The following is a 14679-nucleotide window of genomic DNA, read 5'->3' on the forward strand; positions in this document are numbered from 1 at the left end:
TCTCAAACAGAAGTGGAAAGGGCTACTCAGCGAGGTGAGCAGATACCAGCTCCGCAGTAGGAGGACATGTACTGCCACAGGAAGAGGCATGTCCTTCTTGAAAATGGAGGCTTAACCTGCACACCTAGGGCAGAGAGAAAAACAGATGACCTCTTCTGCCTCTGGAGCATGAAGGCAAGTTGCAGAGAGCTTCTTTAATGAGAATAGCAGCAAAATGAGACACCCATTGTGGAGAACAGTAGCAGACATGTCTGCCTGTCTTCCTAGTTCACTGCTATACTCCTGGACCCAGAAAAATGACCAACACAGGGCAAGTGCTCACGAATGATGTGCTGAATGCATCAATGACATAAAGAAGAGCGAGACAAAGGATGCTGAGAATCAAGTTGAGACCTGAGACAGGTGGAAGCAATTTTTATGGTCATCATGATTTCTTCATTAGCTCCACTTCCCAGTACAGACATTAGTTTAAAAGGCAATAAACTTTTCTTGTTCTGAAAGTGGCTATGCCATAATAAAACTTGGATCACAAATTAAGGAGTTTCACCAAAAGGTCCATATTTGAATAATAAATTATATGTGTGTGTGTGTGTGTGTGCGTGTGTGTATAGCCAGTTTTAGATAGACAATGCATAGATGTGCATAGATAGATAGATGTAGATACATACACTTGCACATACATGCAGAGGCATATGTACCTTTCTTTTCTGGGTCATCTGAGGTTTGTACCAGTTAATCTTGATTGTCAACTGGACTGGATTAAGTGATTCCTGGAGAAGTGTTTGGCTCGTGAGGGCACTGACCTCATCAATAGTTTAATCAATGATGCTCTCGTAGTTGAATTAGGAGGTGGGGCCTGGTTGGAGGAAGAGTCATGGGAGTGTGACCTCGGGGAGTATATCTAGTTGCAGGCCTTCCTCTCAGACTCTTGCCCGGCTCTCTGCTCCCCAAATGCCACGAACTGAGCAGTTGTCCTCCACCATGCCCTGCCATCTGGCTGTGAACCAGATGACCAGAGATTGAAACCTCTGAATCCACAATGGAAAATATACCTCTCTTCCTCTCAAATGAGGATATCAGATGTTTTGACTCTGCAACAGAAAGCTGCCCAGTACAGTGTTCAAGAACCGACAGGTTCAAACTTATTGTAAATATGTTTTTTAAACAGCTACAGAAAAAAATTAAAAGCACGTGATTAAAAACTAAAATAGAACTCCTCCTTCACAGACTGAGCGTGCAGGCCGCGGAATGTGGCAGCCTGTTAATGAAATAACTGTTAGCTGGGTGCAATTCATTTGTAAGGCCTGAGGTGCAGGAGGCATTGAGGTTCCACTTCAACATCTCCTGTCACTCCACAGAACACGTTTCTGAGGAGACATCTACCATGGACATTGAAACGTTCTTTCTAAAATAACTACTCTTCTGTCCTTCCAAAATGCAAATTCTGCATCCCCAGCTAAACATAATTATTAGGAAAAAAATAAACTTCGACTTCTAGTATCAACTTTAAATTATATGATGCCATGGGGACATCCCTCCCCTAGAGGTCCAGTACCTCCCATTTGATTTCCCATGAGAAGTCAGGAGAAATTTTGGCAGGTTTTAATATGACTTTGGAAAACTAGTATATTAATCCACTTTGCTCTTTTCTTTCAATTATACACACATTTCCCCCAAAACTCCTGGATTTCTCAGTCCTCTAAGTGACAACTACTATTTACTGGTATGAATATTTTTCTCCTTTACAATGAGGAGCAGGATTAATTTCCCTGAGCAAACTTTTTATAATTATTCCATTTTATTCTTTTAATTGCCTCCTTCATCTCCTTGGGAGGATGTCTACCACTCTCCATTTTCCCTTCAGTCAAATACATAAGAGGAAGGGAAGACAGTACAAATTACCAGAGTCCTGTGCTTGGAAGGGGGCCTGAGGCCACACTGAGTTGCTTATCATTTCAAATCCCATCAGAAGGTGTGCCTGAGAGCCCAGAATAAAGAATATTACTGGTTGTTGACATGGAAGCATTTTTTCTGTTTTGTGCTTTTTTACAGAGCATTAAAGATAATCCAAATTGTGTCATACAAAAACTACAAAGTCCTTTTTCTCTCTTCTTCTGTATCCTGTTATTGCTGGGCATATTTTGGTAAAAGTGTTCCAAAACAACATAATCCAAAACTTCAGTTACTCATGGGTTTACTATTTAATGTACTTCACTGAGGTGGAAATTTGAGCATGTTATTATCATTTCACTATAATACGAATAAAACAAAACTATTTTTAAAACCTGCATTATCTTCATTATGAAAATACACAGAAATGCAAATTTACAAACATTTGTGTCCTAAAAGAAATTATTTTCATAACAAAGAATACTTGGGCTGCAAAAGGGCAGAAGCAGACATTTTTGGGTGTTTTGGTTTTCCATGGGCACAAAATATGTGTAAATAACAGGATTCTAAAAGCAATCAATTAGGTAAAAGCTGTTATAATAGTAAAACTTGAGGTAGAATACGTGCTTCTTTCTAAATATACCAACATCTAAAGGCAATCTGATAACTGCAGTCATTGTAAAGAAATGCTTCACATATTTCATAATTTCTATAACTGTAATATTGTGCGGAAATTACTAAGGAGAAAGTAAGATGTATTGGTAAGTTAATGAGGTTTATTGTCTACATATAAATATACATACAAATATAAAGAATATATACATATTTTCCTTATATACATATACAATTTTTTTTTTTTGGTACCAGGGATTGAATTTGGGTCCTTGCGCTTGCCAGGCAGGCCACCGAATGGCTGAGCTAAATCCCCTGCCCCATATACATTCTTTATACAAGTGTGAAACTCACCTATCATGAGCTCCTATCCTATCCCGCATGATAGTTTAGGATTACACACGCTAATTATAAAATGTTCTCAAAATACTAATACATTAACACTATTTTTAAGTATTCTAAAAGTTGAAAGCCTTTTTTTAAAGCATTTTTAAGAGAAACTATTATTCCTACATGATACCATTTAGCTTTGGGAGATAAGCAGAGTAGTTTTTAAAAGTATACAAACAGGGCCAGGGATTTAGCTCAATGGTGCCACCGCCTGCTTTGCAAGCACAAGGTTCCAAGTTTGATCACAAGCACAAGGACCCAAGTTTGATTCCCGGTACCAAAAAACAAACAAGCAAACAGACAAATAACCAAAATACATACAAAGACCTAATTATGTATTTTCAAATTCAAATCAGTTGAATTATAAATATAATTCAATGTAAGAATTTGTTTAAAAAGTCTTCAAACTTAGATGGAGATTTTTAAATCTACTGCTTTTAAGCTATGTACCTATCTCACAAACATACAAGCTAAGAAAAAAACTACCTGAACAGCTACTACAAGGTTACTATAGAAAATGTGGTGCATCACTCCACTTGTGTTCCTACAAATTGTCATAAGGAACAATCCCAGGTACAGTGGGAAGCAGAGGCAAGAGGATCAAATTTTCAAGACCAGCCTGTGCAACTTAGCGAGACCCTGTTTCCAAAGACAAAAAGGGGCTAGAGATGTTATTCAGGCTTCCTAGGTTCAATTCTAACACTACAAAAAAGTGAAAAATAATTAAATAAGATGGTCAAGTGAAACTGGTAAGGCGAGAGGGAGAAAAAGTAAGAAAAAAGAGAGAAGAGAGGAGAGAGGAAGAAGAAATTTGGGGAAAGAAGCAGCCAGGGAAAGAAACAGACAGACAGGTGTATTCCAGAATAACATACAAAGACAGACAACCAACCTGCAGACTGGGCAGGCCAGATTTCCAAAGATGGAGACTCCTATGAAAAGAGCATAAATAGGCATCCTTCTCCACATAAATGGTGGGCTGGACATTGGTTCCTATTTCTTCAGAATCTTCTTTTTTAAAAATACCATGTTCAAAATTAATGGGTGCCCCCAGGATGAAAATTCTTCATTCTTAAACATTTTAGTGTCTATTTAGCCAGGAAAACAATAGGTTTTCTGGAAATTTAGAGAGGGGAATGCACAAAAGGAACTACTGAAAGAATGTAGTAATAAAACACCCCCGGGGAAAACAGGAAATATATGAAAGTAGAAAAGATATTAAGCCTGGCATGGTAGTTAGTACTCGCCTGTAATCCCAGCACTCTGGGAGGAGTAGTTGTAAGAGGATTGTAAGCATAAGCCCAATCTGAGCAATTTAGCACCTTAGAAAGACCCTGTCTCAAAATAAAAAATCACTAAAAAGACTGAAGGATGGGATAGAGTGGGCCGCGGAACTTACTTCATGCTAAACCTAACGGAATGTGTCCCGTTGGCCTCCAGGAAACCCTGACATTTAGTCTCAGCTACTCTGAGGAGACCAATCTGATTTACTTTAATCCATTGAGATGTAAAGTGTGACATAAATATTCATACTTTCCATAGTGGGGAAGCGGAGACCTGAGAATGCAACTCAATGTGAAGGCCCTGAATTCCAACCCTAGTAGTATTAAGTAATAATAATAATAATAATAATAATAATAATAATAATAATAATAATAAATTCCAATTACCAATAAGCAAGCAACATGGCATTTGGACATAAATTAAGATCTGGATTATGCATCAGTCCATTTCTTTAGTTCTACAGGTGATTTAAATATATACTTACTCTTCCTCACACAAAAATGCAACTTTAAAATATGCAAAATTTAAACCGAACTAAAACTACAAAATCTAAAGAAAATTTTTGAATTATCATGAACATTTGAGATAAGGTTTGATAATAGGTGGTTGCCACAAATGTTTGAGGACAAAAATTGTGCTCAATGAACAATATTCGGATACTGTTTTTCTCTATGCGTATTCTTTGTAAACTTCAAGACACTCATGAGTCACCAGCCAGTATTTTTCTGATGATTAAAAATATCTTAGGGCCGGGGAATTTAGCTCAGTGGTGCTACCACCGGCCTCTAAAGTGCAAGGTCCCAATTCACATCCCCGGTACAAAAATAAAAAACAACCTTTCACATCTCGCATATCCTGGATCTTATCCTAAAAACTTCTTCCTTTGAATTCAGCAGTATTCAGCAGTCTTTTGGCATTATTATAACTAAGAAGTAATTTTCTGTGATTGTTCTAGAATAAGTGGAAAATTTTAGCATATATATAGCATCACTTCAAGTGATAAAATATTTACATAAGGAGAAAAATCTCCAAAACTATAAACCCAACTTCTATGTGCCAAATCCTATTGGTCATTGTAAAAGATAATATTCAGCAGTATTCAGCAGTCTTTTGGCATTATTATAACTAAGAAGTAATTTTCTGTGATTGTTCTAGAATAAGTGGAAAATTTTAGCATATATATAGCATCACTTCAAGTGATAAAATATTTACATAAGGAGAAAAATCTCCAAAACTATAAACCCAACTTCTATGTGCCAAATCCTATTGGTCATTGTAAAAGATAATGTTCTTAGAACATAGTTCCTTTTTTTGTAATGATCTAAAACACACACACACACACACACACACACCAGGAAAACAGAGAACTTTAAAATAAATCTGCTCTCTTCTTACCTACTTAACATCACCATACTGCACTCTCAAAGTCTCTCCTTTACTAATTCACACAGTCACTTGACCAATAAATTTCACTTCTAAATTCCCTCTAAACACCTTACCCTTTTACTACACCACCATCAGAAAACTCCTTGAGTGGAGTGAACTATGTGTCCATCTGTGGTTGTCCCTTCTCATTCTCCGTAGTACCCATTTCAGACTCTGTCCCCATCCCAGACCAAAAGTGTGAGGGTTAACAGTGGCCTCCACATGTCCATATCAATGGTCACTTTTCATTCACCTCTCCATCCTAAAGGGCTCACTTTATTCAGTTTCCATGCCATCACTCTTTATTCCTTTCTAACCACTGCCTATTCATCCTCGCTTTGTGCATGGTTCCTCATTGTCTGACTTCCAAATAATAAAGTGGCTTAAGCCTGGGTTTTGAGAATACTTTGGCTTTTGTATTTATCTACTCTCTTCACAGTAGTTCTTAGCCCTGCATTCACATTAGAATTATATGAAGAGCTTCCAAAGGATGCAGGGGCCTTGGACACACTCCATTTCTAATGAACCATCATTTCTGAGGGCAAAGACCACAGTGATGCTTTGAAGATATCCTGACGCCACTACTCCAAATACCTAGGGGCCAGGGTTGAGAAAGCCAGCGCTATACACAGCGAGGACAGGCCCGCCCCTACTACATACAGGCACAGGCACAGGCACATGCAGAGCCACGTGCATTCTGTACCCTGAAGGCTCGCAAAACTTCCGTCAGGCTGCAGATGCTTGTTATGCACGCCAGACTCGCCTGTCTCGCATCACCTCCTGTACAGATAAGTGCAGCTAAAAGCAAAAATACCCCACAAAAAACGGGGGAGTCTCTTTAATCTCTGTCTTTCTCTTACACTGAAATTTCGTTATTCTTCAAATCTTATTCTATATTTCATACATAAACACATAAAATAAAATCTCAGCACATCTCCACCACTGCCTCTCTGATCCAGTTCCAATTTGAATCGCTGCAATCCTTTCACAGTAGAGTAGGTCTTTTTCTCTGGCGCTGTGGTACCTCTGGTCTACTCGGCACAAAAGGTGATACTTCAACAGTAAGTTAGAATTTACTATGGTAGTGATCTCCCCAGTAAGGCTATGCTGCAGGCTTCCTATCTCAAAATTACAATGACTCATCTCCCACCTACACGCACACAATCTCTTCAGTTCTCCAAGACATTTGGTTTTAAAATAAAATGTTTAAAAGTATCCAATCTCTTTGGTTACCTGAAGAATAAAACAAGTGTTAATAAGGTTTTGTTACCTTTCTTTAAAAACATGATACGTGGGGAAAATATAACTTTTATCAGATTCTCATATATCCACAAAGGACTAGAACAGCTGTGGAAGGGACCATCACAATTACTCAAAACTACAAGTCATTATAGCTTAAGTTTTAATCTTTTTAAGTGTTTGCTTATAACAGTAAATCAATAAAGTGCAGGTCACAAGAAAGCACAAATTTTACTTTAAACATATTTTAAATTAACTTACTGTCTTCTATTTGTCTGGATTATGCATTGGTTTCCTTAACCATCTTTCCTCTACTTAACTGCTACTGCTATACTGGTTTGCCACTTTATGTTTTGTTTTATTTCTTATACTATGTGTAAAAGCTATTACTAAATTCACTGAAAGACCTTATAAATGTAAAGGATAAGATGTCAATTTCCATCAATTGTAATACACAAAATATACAAAAGTCAAGAGACTTGGAAGCCTAAATGAGAAGGTCTTTTGGTGCTTTTCTTTCAAGTGAAAATTATGCTCCCGCAATGAGGTAAGAGTACAGACTTGAGCTAGCCTTTAACATCAACAAAGGTTGCCTTTTCTCATACCAGGGGATTCCATAGAAGTTACTCATAAGTCTTCTAAGATTAATACCATACAACTCCAACACAGCAGAGCCACTGACGTCAAAACATCTACAGACGGGACTCTGGCTGTTCAGTTCTCTTGCTATGATAATGTTTCACCTTGTTCAAAGTACTGAAAAATCTAACTAAAGGAAACACACGCTGGTTGTCTAAAAATTATAATTATTACCTTCTTGAATCTTCAAACTTTTCCTCTCTCCTTGATCTTTTCTATCCAAATGTAAACATCCAGGAATCGTTCCCATACATAACAATGTAACCCAAACAAAACAAGCTGCTTAGATCTGCACTTCTGCCCTGGACTTTTGCTTTTCTAGAAATTTTATCTTTAGTATGTTTCTTCACATCAACAACAAACATCATGCTGGCTTTTTCATAAAAACAGCGCTCAATAAGTTCATAAAACTACACCCACATTGTTAATTCCACTAGTGTGATTTCAGAACTCATAAGCAGGTCAACAGTATCTGGCAATTTAGTAAGGTCCTCTTTCTTTTAAAAACTACATTCCCTGGCTTCCCTCATACTCTGCTCTCCAGTCTGTTTCTTGTCTCACCTTTCTTACTGCTTCCAGATAATCCTCTTCTCTGACTCTGACCCTTTCCCTGGGCTACTTCGCCAGTGTGGACTTTCTCTGACTTATTTCTGTCTGACATCACCCCTGGAGAAAAGTCTGAACTTTTCATGGGACTGTCTCTCAGGCCTGCAAGTTGAACCCACACTCCTGTCCCACCAAACTGGCTGGCCTCCAGTGACCCCTGAGTCACTCAGTTCTCAGCCGCCTGACCTTTTTGTTTAAAGCTCTTGCAGTTTATAATAGCTCCTCTGCGAAAACAAATATCAGTGAGTATGCTTGGGCCTAACCTCTCCAGCTCCAAGAGTGTATTTCTAAATGCATTTTGGAACTCTCCTCTTGAAATGTGTACCTTCATTTCAAATCAATGGAGTCTTAAATAAGTCATTATCTGCTGCCAACTGCATTCAGTTACTCCTAATTTCCTGATTTCTAGTTATTTTGCCAAATAATTGAATCAGAATTAATGAAAATCCTACATAGCATGCATGTGACTGCTATTCACCTCAGCCTAGAATTAGCCTTGGATCAGGACTTCTCGTTGAATCTTCAACCTCTGCAAACTACAAACCCTCTCTAGACTGGTGGCAGTACCTATAAGATCTTGTTTAACCTAAAAGACAAAACAAAACAAAACAAAAAAATCCTACAATTTTACGACTGTATTAAAAAATTAAAAGCTCATGTATTTTTAAGATCACAGTTTTTTTTTTAAATTTTTGATTCTTTCCCTTAGCTTATTATCATTCCAAGTTTCTCAATAGTCTCTTCACCAAGCACCCCACACCCTAAAGTTTCCTGGCCAATCTATCTGTATCTCTATTGTTTTATTTCCTCCCCACCCATCTCCTGAGAAAATGCTAAGCTAATTTAAATTGTCAGAACAGTGGCTTTAGACAGCTTGGCTACAAAACCAAATGTGCAAGAGTTGTAGCCATTCTATTTCTTTTTAAAGACTCCCTGTAAAGCTGTGTGCTACTATGAAAGAAGAGCACTGGAAGTTGAGGAACATTTTGAGTGTCTCTATGTTTTAAGTTTAAATTATATATTTTTCAGAATCTTGTCAATCTTTTACTTGATCTTCTTCAAACGGATGGGTTTGAGAGTACAAATTACATAGTGAACCTATTTTTCTAAACGCTAAAGAAAATTTATTGAAATGTTTACTTTCTTCTCTACAAAAATACCTACTATTTGTAAATACTTCTTAGTAATGGCTTCAAGTTTTAAGGCACCCGATTAAATATTTCACATAAACGAAAAACATGTCTTACATGCACAGCACAGAATGAAATAGAGTTTGACAATGTCAAATTTGTTCATGTCGACATCACACATACACACAGCACTGCATTTCTGTATTCAATTTAGTGTATTGGTTAAGCAGTGAAATTTGTTAAACTTGTACTTTCTTAAGCACCGGCAAATATTGTGCTGGAAAACACAATTCTAAATCTTCCCCCTACATCATTATTCTGACACAGAATGGGAATCATTGTGCCTGAGAAAACAGAGTGCGACAAAACATTATCTAAGCAAATTCAGTGTTTTGAAGAATGCAGTGACTTATCTTGCCAAAAATCACAGAAAGCTTTTTTTTCCTGAAAGTTCTGGTTATAACACTGTGGTCATATCATGAAATCCAATCATTATCTTTTCACCAAAATCCGAGTCTTTCTGTAGTTATAGGAAAAACTGAAGCATTTAATGGGGGGGCCTGAGTATGAGACTTTACAACACTACTGAAAGAAAGGATTCACAGTGTCACTCTTACCTTCGAAGATTTTTTCTGGAGTTGGGATTTTAGAATGTATTTATGGAAAAGAGAAAACCTGATGAAGTTGGTGGCCATCTTCCAGGGGAATCGTGGCTGTGCTCTCCTCCTAGTGGGAGTGGGCCCTGCACTCTGGTATATGTGGAAAACCAACTCACTATAAATGCAAGGGAAAGCACTGAAAAGAGAGGAAGAAGCGTCTAAAGGGAAGATGGAAGAAGATCATGGAGGCCAAAACCAAAGGGAATAGTTTGTGAAATACAAAGAAAAGTTCTAAAGCAGAAGGGGAACTAGAAGGGGCATGGGAAAGGAAAACATGGAAACAAAGTCTTCATAAATAGGGAAGGATGGAGGGGCTGAAGAGAGGGCAGGGGAATGGGGAAAAAATAAGAACCAAGGTATATCATGTAAAGGTACAAATTCCCAGTGATGAATTTCACCATATTGTATACTTAAAATGTACCAATAAAATTAATGAATGAAAAGATGATAGACAACAGAAACAGTAAAATAAGGCCTAGGTTAACTTCATCCATATGTCCAAATGCTTCTAGAGGAACTTGTTAGCATCCCAAGCTCAACAAGTTTAAAATTCATTCATCCTTTTAGTTATGGAAATGGTTCACTAGTAAAGAACAAAAGGAATACTGTAAAGGCAACCGGAGTGTAGGTGCGCAACAGGTTGTAGTATCTGCTACAAGTAAGAAGGAGAGGAAAGAAAACACATTTAAAAAAAAAATACACAAGCTTCTTCCCTGTCTTTCAGGTCCCCCACTCAGTCACTGCCTTTGCAGAAAGCACACACCACGGACCTCTCTGTGTTCTTTAATCATGATGGCTATCATCCCAGCTAAGACTTACTGAATATTTCAGCTGGGTTGGCTTGTGTTCCCACGACGAAGGAGCACCAGCTCGATTCTCCTTCACAACAGTCCTGTGAAGTAAGAACCTCCCCATTTGAAAGATAGGACACCGAAGCACAAAGAAGTGAAGTCAACAGCAGAGGGTGGTGATAAAGCCAACATGTAAATCTGAGCAGAATGGCTCCCAGGATCTGTGTTCTAAACCACTGGGCGACGCTGCCTCAATGTGAGACCCTCATTACCACTATGTACACAATGATCTTTACTGTTTTGTTCAGCCTTTATGTTCAGTGAAAGGCAAAATTAGATGTGGACTTCTCTATAAAGTCTAACCCCAGAATATTACATGTGGAGTATAAATCAACTACCAAATATTTCTGAAAATTATTCAATCTCTTTAAAATTATTTTTCTCAAAACTTAATTTTTACGAAGTATGTAGCTATAACTGGAACACCCCAACTTACGTTAGAATTTACCATTCCTAGGATAAAATGTCTTAGAGTCTAATGAAAATCCTTGGTAATTTGAATATTATATGATACTAAATTATAGTATAATTATTTCAAAGGTCAAGAATCTTACATAGTTAGTTTTAAAACTCTCCACCTGGGTGATGCAATCAGAAAATTTAAGTATGTATGAAAATATTTAATTATACAAAACAAGTAGAAACCTACTAATTTAATAACCTTTAAGTAAAATGTACAGTATTTTCCCACATGAATATTTTTCCCTCTATTGCAAAAAGAGAACTTTTGAAAAGAACATATTTCAGGGAATATGAGCATACATTTTTATTTTCCAGTGCTAGTTTAAAAAAGAACAGGATATAGTGGCTTAGAATGAAGCATTATATCACTTATTAACTCATGGGAAATTCTGTGAAGCCATTAAGCTGGGTGCTGCTATAAATTAAAAGGAAAACAAAGAAGTCTCAGACCCAGTTCAAAATTCTCAGGAATTCGAAATTTAGTAGGGGACAAAAACAAACACAGCACACAGGTGTGAGTTGTTTTTAAAATGGTCACAGAAAGAGCTTGAAGAAAGCAAATGTATACTAAGAAGAGCCCCGTCTGGCTCACAGTGGATTGCCGTTAACCTCTGATGGAATATTGCAATGGACAGTAAATAGCCTTTTGCTTAGAGGAAACTTATAACCTCATAACACAGTTGAGTTCACTATCCCTGGGAGGATTAATGAGTCCACGTGACTGAAGTAGGCAGCACAGTCTCTGATAGACCCACGGCGCCTCGAACCCATCCAGGTTAAAGTGTCTAAGGAACTCTACGGGAGGATGTGCCCGTTTGCACTAAGGAATTGGTAACCCACAGTTAAAGAAACATTCAAATATCTCACTGACCTCACTGACTCTCAGATTCAGTTATATACTTGGTTCGGTCCTTACCTTGAAACATACAATGGGCCCACAAGTGAACAATGCTTTCCACATTTGGTCAGCAAAGGCCCTTAGTGCTTTTAATGAATCACTGTAAAATAGTTAAATACGTAATTCCATCATCCAAACCAGGAAAATGTTCAAGTTGCCGATCACAAGCATCATGCAAACAAAAATAACAGTCAAAGCAGACATAGCTAGCTGCTTTTTTTAAAAAAACAGGATCTCACTATGCAGTTCAGGCTGACCTTGAACTCACTGTGTAGCCCAGCCTAGCCTCAAACTCACAGCAATCCTCTTGCCTCAGCCTCCCAAGTTCCAGGATTACAGGCATGTGCCACCATGCCCAGCAGTTAGCTGCTTAGGGGTTTTTCAAAATAGTATGACTTTACGATTGTTTGTTCATTTGCCATCAGGAGAGCAGGTACAGAGGACGAAGACTTTAAACAACTGTGAAATAGAAAACAGAAAACTGAGCAAAGTCTACCCATTAAATGCTATCATTGTTACTGCTCTTTAAAAAGAAATTCCTATCCATTTTTATTTACATAACAAATTAAGCCTGTTCAAAATCTACTGTTCTGATTTCAAAGTCTCCTAGCATCAGGCACTATTCCAGTCCAACAAAACCCTTCTTGCCATTGTCTGGTAAGGCTCAGAATGTTTTAGATTTCCTACAATAAGGCCTAGATGTTCTATAGAACAAAAGACTTGTCCTGAAAGGGAAGCAACTTTGCTATAAAAAGAGACTCATACAATCTCCAAATCAACTTTCAAACTGTCTAGTCAAAACCCTAAATTTTATAGCAGTCCTAGATAAACAACATCCCTAGGCTAGTGGATATTTTCCTTTTAATCTGTCATCTATTAGTTCAGTGAATATGCTTGTTTGTTTGTTTGGATGTTTTTTTTTGTGGTGGGGTGGAGCGGCGGGTTCCACAGCACACTGCCAGAGAGTAAAATTAACTTCAAAAATGAAAATCAGAAGAAATAACAAAATAATGAGGCACAGACTTTAAATAGCGACAAGTATCTTGAAGACATCCAATGAGGAAGCATGAACTAGAACAAGGATTTTTAAAATCTAGATTCAAATACTCACAAAAGAAACTCCAAATTAGCTAAATCCTGTGGCCTTCTCTGTTGAGAAGGTACGGATAGGATATATTGAGATGCTTTCATTTCTCTTTTATACTCTTCGTATTTGCAACTGAATCTTGAAATATTATTTTGTTGTAAGAACAGATTACAAGGTCTCCGTTTATGGAGGTCTTTGTGGTCAGTCATAATTAGGAACGAGGATGAGAGAGAAGAAGAGGAAAAGGACGGGAGACTAAGAATGGGTAAAAGGGGCAAGAAAAGATGAAGAGTAAATTATATTTAATCATACAGCGTTGATTTTTCATGCACTTCATATGTTACTTATGAATCTGTATTCTTACATTAGAAATAAACTCAGAGATGATATTAAAACCAAGCAATAATGAAAAATTCTATATGTATTTCAAGGCAGATTGATATGCAAATGTTACTATGCTTTAATACTAAAATAAGTAAATATCAAATGGAAAATAAGAGGTGAGGGGCATTATAAGTAAATTCAAATGTATAAAACAAGTAGATTTCAATTGTGTTCCATTATTTCACCCCATCACCTAGAAGTGAAGATCCTCTAAAGAAAATTGCATCGCCTTCTCAACTCCTTGGAGAGCCAGTTTAGTTAACAGCCTACCTACACTTCAGAGATGACCACGCAGCTCACTTGTCAAACTCATTTTAAAATGTCAATCATGTCCCTTTCAATCTAATTAGTTTGGAAAGTAGTGTCACTGACCTAGAACTATGCAGACCATTTATTATCATATCATTTGATCAACCTAACACTTTGCCTCAGTTGAGTTTAAGACTCCTGTAGCCAAAATGTAATATCCTTTCTCCCACTCATTACTGGTAAATCTCAATACAATTTCCTATTTACAACTCAATTTACCTCTATGAATAGGCATGGCCAACTACACAGAGGCATCCCACAGAAATTTCTTTATTTAAGATTCCCTGACAAATACAATGGAAAAGTAAAGGGAATAAGACTATATATATATTTTTTTTTTTCAAGGTTTTACATTTCCCAAGAACTGGTAACAGGGGAAAGGCAGAAGAGCAAAGGGCATGTTGGGAAAAATTTGGAACCTTGACTGTGGGAGGAATCTTTTGTCTTTCATATGATATAACGAACCTTAGAAAAAGAATCTGAAGATTAACCACCATCATACCGCTTTGTTTCATAACTAAGAAAACGCTTTCTCAGGTTCACAGGATTTAACTGGACTTTATTCTGGCTGAGGTTAAAATGAGGGAGAAGCAAAGAGGTAATAACTGGCTTCTCAGAGATTGGAGACCACAATCAAATGTCTCCAAGGAGGACAGAAGAGCACAGCAAGCTTGGAAGGGGGAGGAGTGGGCGTGGCAGAGGCAGTGGGTAGGCTGGAGGACAAAGGGCAGCAGGCAATAAATATTGCCTGGCAAGAGCCAGACAATTATCTAATCATTTTCTCATTTGAGCTTTGCATATGTAAGAAGTGATTTGC

The 14679-nt window shown here is 37.5% G+C and overlaps 1 protein-coding gene across 1 annotated transcript in view; it reads right to left on the reverse strand.

Moving 5' to 3' along the window:
- The window catches only part of Mdfic (MyoD family inhibitor domain containing), an 81655-nt gene that overhangs the window by 10937 nt on the left and 56039 nt on the right, over window positions 1-14679 (reverse strand). The gene's annotated exons all lie outside the window — the stretch shown is intronic.

Source organism: Fukomys damarensis, unplaced genomic scaffold, assembly GCF_012274545.1.
Source record: "Fukomys damarensis isolate Sample0158 unplaced genomic scaffold, DMR_v1.0_HiC HiC_scaffold_4, whole genome shotgun sequence".
NCBI classification, from domain to species: Eukaryota; Metazoa; Chordata; class Mammalia; order Rodentia; family Bathyergidae; genus Fukomys; species Fukomys damarensis.